The sequence below is a fragment of the Grammomys surdaster genome, unplaced genomic scaffold (assembly GCF_004785775.1).
Source record: "Grammomys surdaster isolate TR1022 unplaced genomic scaffold, NIH_TR_1.0 265, whole genome shotgun sequence".
Taxonomy (NCBI): domain Eukaryota; kingdom Metazoa; phylum Chordata; class Mammalia; order Rodentia; family Muridae; genus Grammomys; species Grammomys surdaster.
In genome coordinates, this window is record NW_021604706.1 from 1,838,510 (window position 1) to 1,851,844 (window position 13,335).

Below are 13,335 nucleotides of genomic sequence, written 5' to 3' on the forward strand. Positions count from 1 at the left end.
CAGAGGTTCTGTGACTCCAGTAATGTACTGAGGCTGAAGGAATATGCCACAGCATCTCCTTGACATCCTGTCCCCTCTCCCAAAGTAAAGGGAAACCACAAACACCCACCCTCTCGCCCTGCCCGTTAACACTCTTAAGGACCTTCTGCAGTACCCAAAAAAGAAATGACACCCCCACCCCACCTCAAAACACACTCAAAGTTAGGTCCAGTATAGGCCAAAGTTAGGCCAAAGAGAACGATCCTTCAGTAACTCTTCTTGGTGGAACCAAAGCCAGAGAAACCCATCACAGCTGCCAGTTCATCATCATCCTCAAAAGTCAAGTCCTCCTCGGCCCTCCTTTTCTTCTCCTTCTGTTTCTCTTTCTTGTATGCTTTAGCCTTTTCCTCCTCTTCTCTGATCTCCCTCATCCTTTCCTCAAAATCATAATCCCTCTGCCTCTTTTCCATCCTCTTCCTGTCAACCTCAAAACGTTTCTTCACCTGATCCAGAGTGGAACGTTCCACGTGCATAGACATACCCATGTTTCGCTGATGTTTCTTTCCCTTAATGTGATCCAGGAAGTTAATGGAGTCCTTCACCACACAGTCACAGACATTGCAGTGGTAGCCTCCCATTTCAGGGGTCTTCTTGGTGATAACAATTGTCTTCCTAAGCTTGGACTCCAAGTCCAGCTTGTAATCCCTGTGCCGTAGAAGCTCCTGCTTGACTGGCTGCACTGGTTTTTCATCCTTCTTTTCTCTCTCTTCTGTGAGTCTCTTCTCCGCGAGCTTCTCATATTCATCTTTGTCCCACTTTCGGCGAAAGTTCAAGTTTTTTGTCCCGCTGCCAGACGCCATCTTCACAACGATGTGCTGAAGGACTTCTTGGCCCTAGTCCCAGTTGGCCTTCGAAGAGATTTCTCCCTTTTCCTTGTTATCTGAAAAAAACGGCATATTAATGTAATCAGAGCACTGGTTTGGGACAAAGAGAGATGGAATGTGGATGGGGATTCATGAGAAGAGGCAGAGGTAGATGTGAAGTTTATAGCAGGCCTGAGAAAGTCTAGGGGGGGAGGGATGGCTGAAGAAGGGAGGGATGAGCTTAGCTGGGGACCTCTCACCTTACTGGGACTTCTGCAACAAGGCGACCTCTGACTCTTTTGGGGACTTTTAGACCTCACCAGGCAGCAAGCTGTCTCCTTCTTTTTCACCTTGGATTTTCTGGCTGCTCCTGCTGAAGCCTGAGCACTAGGCTTGAGGGCTTTCTTGGCCGCCCTTGCTGTGTCTGAGCTCTCCCAGGGACTGGCCCCAGAGCGCTGAGCACCCCGCTTATCTCCCTGTCAGAACAATGGTGAGCCACACCCCTCAGCCCTGATTGGTCAGCCAAGTCCTCCCTAGCCAATGACCGCTAAGGAGAGGCTAAGACCTCACAAAACCCCCACCTTTGACCCCATTGAGGATATCTAACCTAGGGCAGATATGGTTTGAAGACTTGCAAGTACATAGGTCATGTAATGTGTGCCTGCTGCTATAGTCCCTGAATCTAGACCCTCTAAGTCTTTCAAAACATAATCTCCCAGTTAAATCCTTTCCTTTGTAAGTTGCACTGGCCCTGGTATCTGTTCATAGCAAACAGAAAGACTGTTGAGCAAAGGGAAGATGATATGATAAAAATATGTCTTATATGTGAGTGCATAAAATGATCACAGAGTGAAATTTTAAGGGAAAAGGATCATTGCTCAATGGTATCCTGCAGAATGAAAATGACACAGAAATAATAAGTGAACTTTGAGGACACATAGACACAGTTTGTCTTTCTTCATCCAAGATATTCTCTATTTTATATCACGTGTGTAGTAGTAGTGTTTGCATGCGTGTCTATGCATCTATTCATGCAGAGCTTCACAAGGGCAGAATTGTATGGAAGTTGAATTATAGACATCTGGGAGCTTTCAAGTGTGTGCTGGGAATAAAGCCAGGTTTCAAAGAGAAAATGACTGATTTTAAATGCAAACATGGAGATGTATCAGATTACAATGGAAGAACTAACTTTTATATTATTGGTGTCTTAGATGGAGATGGGAAACTGCATTCCAGTAAACAACCTTAAACCTCCTCCTTTTTTTCTCTCTGAGCCCAGTTGCTAACCTGTGCCACAGCTCTCCATACCCTCATCCTGCCCAGAAAGAGCTGGTCTCCCAGGAGTGCTGACACACCTCAGATCACAGACTCACCGGCTCCCAAGAGGGAAAAGCTCTAGCCAGAGACATCAAGACCAGCTAACACCAGAGTTAACCACATGGCGAGAGCCAAGTGGAAGAACCTGAGCAACAGAAACCAAAGCTATGTGAGATCATCACAATCCAGTTCTCCCACCACAGCAAGCCCTGGAAACACCAACACACTGGAAATGCAAGATTTTGATTTAAAATCACATCTCATCATGATGACAGAGGACTTTAACAAGGTCCTAAATAACTCCCTTAAAGAAATTGAGAACACTAGTAAACAGGTAGACGCCTTAAAGAGGAAACAGTTACATCCTGTAGAGAAATACAGGAAAACACAAACAAAGAGGTAGAGGAATGGAACAAAAAAATCCAGGTTTTAGATCCATCCAGGATCTAAAAATTATGATAAAAACAATAAAGAAACCTCCAAGGGAGACAATCATGCAGATAGAAAACCCAGGAAACAATCAGGAGTCATAGATGCAAGCATCACCAACAGAATACAAGAGATAGAACAGAGAATCTCAGGTGAAGAAGATACCATAGGAAATATTGACACAACAGTAAAAAAAAAAAAAAATGCAAAAAGCTCCTAACCTAAAACATCCAGGAAATCCATGAAACAATGAGACCAAACCTGAGGATAATAGGTATATAGGAGAGCAAAGATTCCTAATTCAAAGGGCCAGTAAATAACTTCAACAAAATTATAGAAGAAACTTTCCCTAACCTAAAGAAAAAATGACCACGAACGTATAAGAAGCCTACAGAACCTCAAGAAGACTGGACTAGATGAGAAATTCTTCTCATCACATAATATTCAAAATACCAAATGAACAAAACAAGGAATATTAAAAACAGTAAGGGAAACAGTCAAGTAACATATAGAGGCAGACCTATCAGAATTATACCAGACTTCTCAACAGGGATTCCCAAAGACAGAAGATCCTGGGCAGATGTCATACAGACACTAAATGAATACAAATGCCAACTCAGACTACTATATCCAGCAAGACTCTCAATTACCTTAGATGGAGAAGCCATGATATTCCATGAAACAAAAAACAAATTTACACAGTATCTTTCCACAAATTCAGCCCTACAAAGGATAACACATGGAAAACTCCAACACAAGGTGGGAAACTATACCCTAGGTAAAATGAGAAATTAATCTTTCACCAAACCCAAAAGAAGATAGCCACACAAACATAATTCCACCTCTAACAACAAAAATAACAGGAAGCAACAATCACGGATCCTTAATATCTCTTAACATCAATGGACTCAATTCCCCAACAAAAAAACATAGACCAGCAGACTGGATGAATATACAGGACCCAGCAGTTTGCTGCATATAGGAAGCAAACTTCAGTGACAGAGACACACACTACCTCAGAGTAAAAGGCTAGGAAACACATTTCCAATAAAAGGAGTAACAAAATACTCATGAGAGGAAATTCAGAGACAAAGTGTGGAGCAGAGACTGAAGGAAGGGCCATCCAGAGACTGCCCCACCTGGGGATCCATCCCATCTGCAGACACCAAACCCAGACACTATTGCAGATGCCAAGAAGTGCATGCTGACAGGAGCCTGATACAGCTGTCTCCTCAGAGTCTCTAACAGATCCTGACCAATACAGATGCAGATGCTCGCAGCCAACCATTGGACTGAGTGAGGGGTCCCCAATGGAGAAATTATGGGAAGGACTGAAGGAGCTGAAGAGGCCTTATCTGGCATCAATGGGAAGGAAGGCCCTTGGTCATGTGAAGGCTTGATGTCCCAGTGAAGAGGAATGCTAGGGCGGTGAGGAGGGAGTGGGTGGGGAGCATCCTCATAGAAACAGGGTAAGGAGGCATGGGATGGGGGTTTGCAGAGGGGAAACTGGGAAAGGGGATAGCATTTGAAACATAAATAAATAAAATATCCAATTTTTTTAAAAAGAGAAGAAAATGATTGCTTACATATGTTAGGACCATGATTTCTTCACCTATTTTCTTTAATCGTGGCATTAACTTTTATAGTTCTATAGGCTGCATTTTCTTTTTAAATTTACCATCCTGTTCCTCAGATAGTGGAAGAAGCAGACTTTTACTTTGGTTTTCCTCATGGTGAAAGTTTCCACTTTTTTGTGGCGATGAGTCCAACTGCCAGATATATGAATTCCAGTTGGACACTTAGAGGCTTAATGAATGAGATGCAACCAGCTACTATGAATAAATTTCACATCCAAGACTCCACTTATTACCTGAGCCTAATAAGTTTCAACTCTGTCAGAAAGTCCATGATGATACTTAGGTATAGTATGTATTGATGTCAGATCAGAAGGATGTTGCTAGTAGTTCTAGAAATTCTGGGTAGCCCCTCCCTATCTTTTTTTGAGACAATGTCTCTTTATGTAGTGTTGGCTGAATGAGTGCTCCTTATGTAGACCAGAGATTCTCCTGCCTCTGCCTCCTGGGGTTAAAAGCATACACCACCACACCCAGTCTGGGTAGTCCCCTTTTACAAGTATATAGTTAGCCAAATAAATGGTCTTTGAGGGATGGATTAGAATAAGAATTATAACATAAATTGATGGTTGAAATTAGATTGGCCTCCATAGGTTCATATGTTTGAATGCTTAGGGAGTGGCATTAGGAGGTATGGCCTTGTTGGAGGAAGTGTGTCACTGTGGGTGGGCTTTGAGCCATGTTTAAGCCATGTCAAGTGTCTCACTCTGCCCACTACCTGCAGATCAGGATTAGAACTCCCAACCATTCTAGCACCATATCTACCTGCCTGCCTGCCTCCATGCTTCCCACCATAACAATAATGGACTAAACCTCTGAACCTGTAAACCAGCTCCAGTTAAATGATGTCCTTTGCCATGGTTATGGTGTCTCTTCACAACAGCGGGACACTGACTAAGCCATATACCTATCACAGTATTGTACAATCTTTTCTCAGAAGAAGGTTCTGGATTTGAAAATGGACTCAGGTCTGGGAACTGAGCAAAGGTCTTTTAGTTTTTAATAAAGCAATTCACTTCAGACTCAAGGTTCTCTGAGTTTTCTCGTTCTGGTTAAAATATTAACTAGCTACCTTATTGATTGCCATCATTCTTACTCCTGGGGATATAGTGCAGAAAGAACTGAGTTCCAGAGAAAATGTTTAGGCTTTTATGATTTAATAAGATATTGGCCACAGCTTTGTGAGGATGTCCCTTAGCAGACAGAAGTCCCTTTTATTACTGGTTTGCTGAGAGTCTTTTTTTCCCTCCTGCAGTGTGTGTTCTATGCTAAAAACACAAGTGCATTTGTGACTTTCCACACTGTAATAATTTATTGAATAACAATAAATTCACAATGTTTAAAGGTTTCTGTGACAGCAATCTGTCACATAATCTGCCTACCCTAGTAGCTAGGCTGTGGCAAATACAGGTTCGTTATTCCCATCTTAATTACTAACGTTAACCCATCACATAGCAGAGTAAATACATCTGTATGCATGCATAATAGTTACAGAATGGATATGAGTTAAGGAGGCTGCAGTAAAGTTGGAGAGGTTTCATCAGTGGACTGAGAAGGAGTCTGGAGGGATAATGAAGCAGACAGTGCCTCGAGCAAGCTGCTGCTGGAGGCAGGTTTGAGAGTAAGGATGATAGTTCAGTTGCCAAGTGAAAGGTTGAACCACTCAGAAGTAGGAAGTGGGTGAGGGGCAGAAAAAGGCTGATAAGATCCAGGTCTAGATAGGCAAATAGGTGAACAGGCAAAGGGTCTAGGAGGCAGTGTCAACAGCAGGGGACATAGCCAAGCAGAAGCTCCAGGAATAGTAGGGATATCCTCAGTTCTTCCTGTACATACCAGGTATCAGATGATAGGTTGATATGGGAGCCATACCAACACAGTGTTCGGTGTCCATCACTTTATGGGCTCCAGGTGAAAGAGTTACATCCTTTCCTTGGTCTGGCATGTCTGCTAAGTTCTAGGACCTGTTTATTTTTAATAGGATTTTAATATATTCATGTGCCTCTACAGTTTCAATTCACCAACTAAATATATTGGGTGGCTCTGCTTCTACAATCATGAATAAACTCAACATTTATCAGTCTGTGCTAGATAGGTCGTGCCTGACAAATAATGCCATTTCTGGGTCAAGCCAGGGGCTGCAGTTATTTTTGTCCCTCAAAATGTAGTCAAAAGATGTTCGTAAAATGGAATCTCCCTAGCACAGAACACAGCCTGAAAAATGACTGTTTTATACAATATGAAGTAACTTAAGAGTAGGGCATAGCCTGATTATAACATTCCCCATAAATATATTTCTGGCAAGTAATTGTCTTGTGATCATTGAGATGATCACTTTTCCTTGTTATGATAACATATTTAGTTATACTCAATTTCAAATAATAAGTCAATCTGGTATTACACTGTGGTGGTTTGAATAAGAATGGCCTCCAGAGGCCCATAGATTTGAGTGCTTGCTCACTAGGGAGTGGCACTATTTGAAAGGATTAGGAGGTGTGACCTTGTTGCAGTAGGAGTGGGTTTGTTGGAGGAAATGTGTCACTGATGGTGGCCTTTGGGGTTTCAAATGCTAAAGCTAAGCCCAGTGGTGTTGCTCTCTCCCTGTTACCTGAACTCTCACCTCCTATCCAGTCTGTGTGCCTCCATGCTCCCCACCATGATGATAATGAACTAAACTTCTGAACTGCAAGACACCTCCAACTAAATGTTTTCCTTTATAAGAGTTGCTGTAGCCATGATGTCTCTTGACGGCAATAGAAAGTTGACTAAGACATCCATTATTGTACATTAGCTTTCTTTGTTGTGTGTAGTCACTGAAGTCTGTCCAATTAGTTTATCAGTCTTCTAGTTCTTGGAAAGAAATTCTCTGAAATACTTGGAAATTGAAACTTCTGAATCCTCCAATAATGCCTTTTTATAGTGGGTACAGCTTCAACGAGTAGCCAGGCAATTGACAATTCTCCTTAGCTTTACATTCCGCTTGTACAGAGCCTCAAGGTCAGCCAAATGGGAGAATGGAGGTCCTCCTGGTGCATGAGCACTGCCCTCATAATGGTTCTGGTCTGTTGTGCTAGCAATGCTTGTGAGCTTTTGAAAACTTTTATTCCTTGAAGTGCTTCATTTACAAACCTTCCTTTGCCTCCCCCTCCCTAACATTTTGGATAAGCTGAATGCTTCACTGCCATCTATTGCCTCAGGAAAAGGAGTTAATATTATTTGCCTATAATGAATAAGCACTTAATGCTCAGCTCTCTTTCTCCAAAAAGAGAATATAATCTAGTATCCCAGCCTAGGGAATTGTGTCACCCACAGTAGGTAGATTTGCCCATTTCAATTTGCCTACACAATATATGTTCCACCTCAAAGTATGTCTAGATGCCTTTGTTTCAAGTGGGTGGTTCTAGTTTTCATCAAGTTGACAATTAAGAGTAACCATCTCAATCACTGTGGTTACAATACCTCAGAAAATTAACTTAGAGGAAAGATTTATTTCAGATCACAATTTCAGGTATTTTACTCTATAGTCACCAGGTCCCACTGCTCTGGTCCTGTGGCAACACAGAACACCAGGGCAGAAACACATGGCAGAAGAAACCCTATTCTCATTGCAACAAGGAAGCAATTTTTTAAAAAAATGAAAGCTCTCCATCTTCATATCCCTCCTTACCCCCTCTTTCACCCAGTTCCCTCTCTCCATCAACCTCTGGTGTGTATTTTTCCCCTTCTGAGTGAGATTTGCACATCCTCCTTTGGGACCTCCTTATATGCTTAGTCCTTCTGAGACTAAATGTCTCAGGACAGGTGGTCCCAAGGGAGAATTGCCCTTCTCTGAGGAGCAGGTAATGAGGGAAGGGATTTATAAGGGCAGGACTGGGAGGGGAGGAGGGAGAGGGCTGCTATTGGGATGTAAAGTAAATAAAAAATAAATTATAGAAATAAAAAGGAAAGCTTGGGTCCCAATATTTCTTTTAACCACACGCCCCGCAGTGATCTAACTATAAACAGGAGAAAGGCAAAAATAAAAGCAAATTCCCCAGACTTTGGCAATCATATCCTGTCTACTTACAGCCTGGTTGTGCCTTACACAGTTAGAGCCTAATGACCCATACATAGTACCTCACTCCAAATAGCCAGTGTCAGGAAGAACAAATGGTGTTATAACATTGACTATGTAAGAAGATGCTAAGCTCCCAATCTGCTCAAACACTGTCCCGTACAAGTGGCCCTTGAGACAAGTCAAAACACCTTCTCATAACTGCTATAAAAGGCTCCACCTTCTTCTCAGATATATAATTCAGCTTCTTTCCAAACATGCATCTGTCTCTGAATTCACCTGTTATGTTTCTGTATCTGCTACAGTGTAGATTATTTATTAAAACTTTTATATGAATTCTCTGTTTGCAAAGTACTTGCCCCTGTGCCTTCAGCTTGCTAATTCCTGCACAATACTAACTCTCTTCCATGAGATCCTAAGTTGAATAATGTAGAAAAGACCAATTATTCAATCTCGATTTATTGACTTAAGGCACTGCTTGTACTGTTCACGTCCAAGCATGACTTCATTTGGTACCTTGAACAGAATTATCTGAAGAAACAACTGAAACAATGGGTCATTGTCCTTAACAACCTGACCAAAAAGTTGATACCAGTCAACTATAACACATGCCTTTAAACCTGCCACAAAAGAGTCTCTAAAATTATACTTGTTTGCTCACCCCACATTGTGGATTTAGAGTATAAAATGAAAGTGCAAACTGCACCTAGGATCAAGGCCTTGCAGGAACTCGCCTGGCTCTTTTCCACTGGTGAAGACAGCTCCTCTGTTCTATTGTCATTGCTATCAGAGTGCTTATTCTAGAAAGATTTCCACAACAGACTAACCTCCTAAAGGTTCAGCCACATACTACTACTGTCATAGGCTTCTTTAGCATATAGGCCTTTGATGGGCATTTAAGATCCAACCCAGAAAATTTGCTCTGATTTTGTTATCTGAATCCATAGATATGTATCCTATTTTCTTATCTCTTCATACCTTAATATTGATCTGAAGCTACATTACTGCTTGCTGGATTTGTTTTATTCTTTTGAAAAATAATTGTTGTATTTCATTCTAGTAAGCAGATGTGGTGGCAGTGGATGAATTTCATTGCCACAGACTTATCTTTGTTAAGGTTGATGGTACTTAGGTTGATGGTACTCTTCATCCCAGAGATAATCTGTCATCACTGCTAAGATATGCCTTCCATTTAAAATCCCCATTGTCTGGAGTAATTAACAAGAATTGTCCACTCGCACACACATTCCAGTCCCATAGACCTTTGGGAAACTCTTCAGCTCACAGTTTCCCTAATTACTCCTGTTTAGGCCTAGTGGAGCTTCACTATACACATATTAAGTTAGAGGCTCAAGATAGGATATCTATGTTGAAAGGATTTCCACGGCGCAGCTTGGGACAGATCACAGCAGGCCAAGATGGTTCCACGAGGGGAGGTTTATTAAGAGAGTGGGAGAGCAAGAGGAGAGAGAGAGACAAGTAGAGAGGAGTAGAGGCCGGCCATGACCACGTGGAGAGAGGGGGAAGAGAAGGGGAGAGGGGAGAGGGCAACCTGCAGGTGCTCAGGGTTGAGGAGTAAGAGAGAGAGGAGGGGCCAAGTAGCCCCTTTTATAGTGGGCAGGGTTACCTGCCTGTTGCCAGGTAACTGTGGGGCGGAGCGTACCTGGCTGTTGCCAGGTGACTGTGGAGGTGGAGTTTAACAGATTGCTAACATATGTAGACTTGTATGTTCTCTTTTTGGCAGCAGATTCCTACCTTGTAGTGAGAGACCAGATCTTGTGTTCAGACTCCATCTTAGAGAACCTGAGCTAAAGTTGAACTCGAGTTAACCAAAAAGCTGGCACCTGATTTTCACGGGTTTGGGCCCGAGCATAGAGCAGGTCACAGGCGGCAGCTCTGTACCCAACCCCAGAAAACCGAGAGAATCAGGGACTCCCAGGAGCTTGAACTCACGCAGCATCCCAGGTAAGGAAAAAGCAGCACTCACCCCAAACAGGGAGCAACCGGGACCCACTGGGACCCAGGAATTCGCTCCTGGCTCGGAGCGGGCTCCATCCGGTCTGGGCCCGAGCACTGGCGGATCCCGGGAGGCAGCTCTGCACCCAATCTCGCAGAATCCAGAGGAAGCGGGGCTCACAGGACCTCTGTGCCAAGCAGGGTCGTGGGCTAGGAGGTGGCAGTGCTTGCCCCCAAAGAGGGAGCGGCTAGGACCCACTGGGACCCAGGAGTTCACTCCAGGCCCGGAGCATGGGTTCCTTCCGGTCTGTGCCGGAGCAGATCCCGGGAGTCAGCTCTGCACCCAATCTCACAGAACCTAGAGGAAGCGGGGCTCTAGGTGGCTCTAGCTAGCTCAAGCAGTTTCTTAGGCTAGGAGGTGGCAGTGCTCGCCCCCAATCAGGGAGCAACTGGGACCCACTGGGACCCACTGGGACCCACTGGGACCCACTGGGACTCACTCGGACCCAGGAATCCGCTCCTGACCGGGAGCCCCGGCCCCTTCCGGTTTCCACCTGAGCACCGAGCACATCTTGGGCCTCAGCTCTAACTCAAGCAGCAAAACCCATCCCAAACAGTTCTGACACAACCTAGATAATAGGAAAGACAGGCCTCAGTCAGAGACAGCACTGATAGCACAAAGGTGATCCAGATGGCGAAAGGCAAGCGCAAGAACACAAGCACCAGCAACCTAAGGTACTTGCCATTATCAGAACCTAGTTCTCCCACATTAAAAAGTCCTGAACTCCCCATATCACCAGGAAAACAAGAACCAGATCTAAAATCACTTCTAATGATGATGCTAGAGGACTACAAGAAGGAAGTAAATAACACTATCAAAAAACTTGAGGAGAACACAGGAAAACAGGATGAAGTCCTTAAAGAAACACAAAAATCCTTTAAAGAATTACAAGAAAACACAAAAAAACAGATGAAGGAATTGAACAAAACCATCCAGGACATAAAAATGGAAGTAGAAACAATAAAGAAATCACAAAGGGAGACTATCCTGGAGATAGAAAACCTAAGAAAGAAATCAGGAGTCATAGACACAAGCATCACCAACAGAATACAAGAGATAGAAGAAAGAATCTCAGGGGCAGAAGATACCTTAGAAAATATTGACACAACTATCAAAGAAAATGCAAAATGCAAAAAGTTGTTATCTCAAAATATCCAGGAAATCCAGGACGCAATGAGAAGACCAAACCTAAGGATAATAGGTATAGATGAGAGTGAAGATTCCCAACTTAAAGGGCCAGTAAATATCTTCAACAAAATTATTGAGGAAAACTTCCCTAACCTAAGGAATGAGATGCCCATAGTCACACAAGAAGCCTACAGAACGCCAAACAGACTAGATCAAAAAAGAAATACCTCCCGTCACATAATAATCAAGACACAAAATGCACAAAACAAAGAAAGAATTTTAAAAGCAGTAAGGGAAAAAGGCCAAATAACATATAAAGGCAAACCTATCAGAATTACACCTGACTTCTCACCAGATACTATAAAAGCCAGAAGATCCTGGACAAATATCATACAAACCCTAAGAGAACATAAATGGCAGCCCAAGCTACTTTACCCAGCAAAACTCTCAGTTACCATAGACAGAGAAACTAAGATATTCCATGACAAAACTGAATTTACACAGTATCTTCCCACAAATCCAGCTTTACAAAGGATAATAGCAGGAAAGCCCCAATACAAGGAGGGCAATCATACCCTAGAAAGAGCAAGAAAATAATCCTTTTCCATAAAACCCAAAAGAAGATAACCACACAAACGATGTCTCCACTATTAGCAAAAATGACAGGAAGCAACAACACCCTCTCCTTAATATCTCTTAACATCAATGGACTCAATTCCCCAATAAAAAGGCATAGGCTAACGGACTGGATACGCAAACAGGACCCAGCTTTTTACTGCTTACAGGAAACCCACCTCAGTGACAAAGACAGACACTACCTTAGAGTAAAAGGTTGGAAAACAATTTTTCAAGCAAATGGACCTAAGAAACAAGCGGGAGTAGCCATTCTAATATCGAATAAAATCGACTTTCAACTTAAAACTATCAAAAAGGATAAGGAAGGGCATTTCATACTTGTCAAAGGAAACGTCAACCAACATGAACTCTCAATTCTGAATATCTATGCACCAAATACAAGAGCGTCGACTTTCATAAAAGAAACCTTATTACAGCTCAAAACACACATTGCACCTCACATAATAATAGTGGGAGACTTCAACACCCCACTCTCAGCAATGGATAAATCATGAAACAGAAACTAAATAGAGATACAGTAAAACTAACAGAAGTTATGAACCAAATGGACTTAACAGATATCTATAGAACATTTCACCCTAAAGCAAAAGAATATACCTTTTTCTCAGCACCTCATGGTACCTTCTCCAAAATAGACCATATAATTGGGCACAAGACAGGCCTCAACAGATATAAGAAAACTGAAATAATTCCCTGCATCCTATCAGATCACCATGGTCTAAGGCTGGTCTTCAAAAATGACAAAGAGAATGGAAAGCCCACATTCACATGGAAACTGAACAACACCCTACTCCTTGATAATCAGGTAAGGGAAGAAATAAAGAAAGAAATTAAAAACTTTTTAGAATTTAATGAAAATGATCACACATCATACCAAAATCTATGGGATACAATGAAAGCAGTGCTAAGAGGAAAATTCATAGATCTAAGTGCCTACAAAAAGAGGAGCATACACTAACAGCTTGACAGAGCACCTGAAAGACCTAGAACAAAAAGAAGCTAATACATCCAAGAGGAGTAGACGGCAGGAAATAATCAAACTCAGGGCTGAAATCAACCAAATAGAAACAAAAAGAACTATCCAAAGAATCAATAAAACCAGGAGCTGGTTCTTTAAGAAAATCAACAAGATAGATAAACCCTTAGCTAGACTAATCAGAGGGCAGAGAGACAGTATCCAAATTAATAAAATCAGAACTCAAAAGGGGGACATAACAACAGAAACTGAGGAAATTAAAAAAATCATCAGATCCTACTACAAAAGCCTATATTCAACAAAAT

The 13,335-nt window shown here is 42.3% G+C and overlaps 1 pseudogene; it reads right to left on the reverse strand.

Annotated features, from left to right (window-relative positions):
• Positions 1–245: 245 nt before the first annotated feature.
• Positions 246–839, reverse strand: LOC114628149 (annotated as a pseudogene).
• Positions 840–13,335: the final 12,496 nt, after the last annotated feature.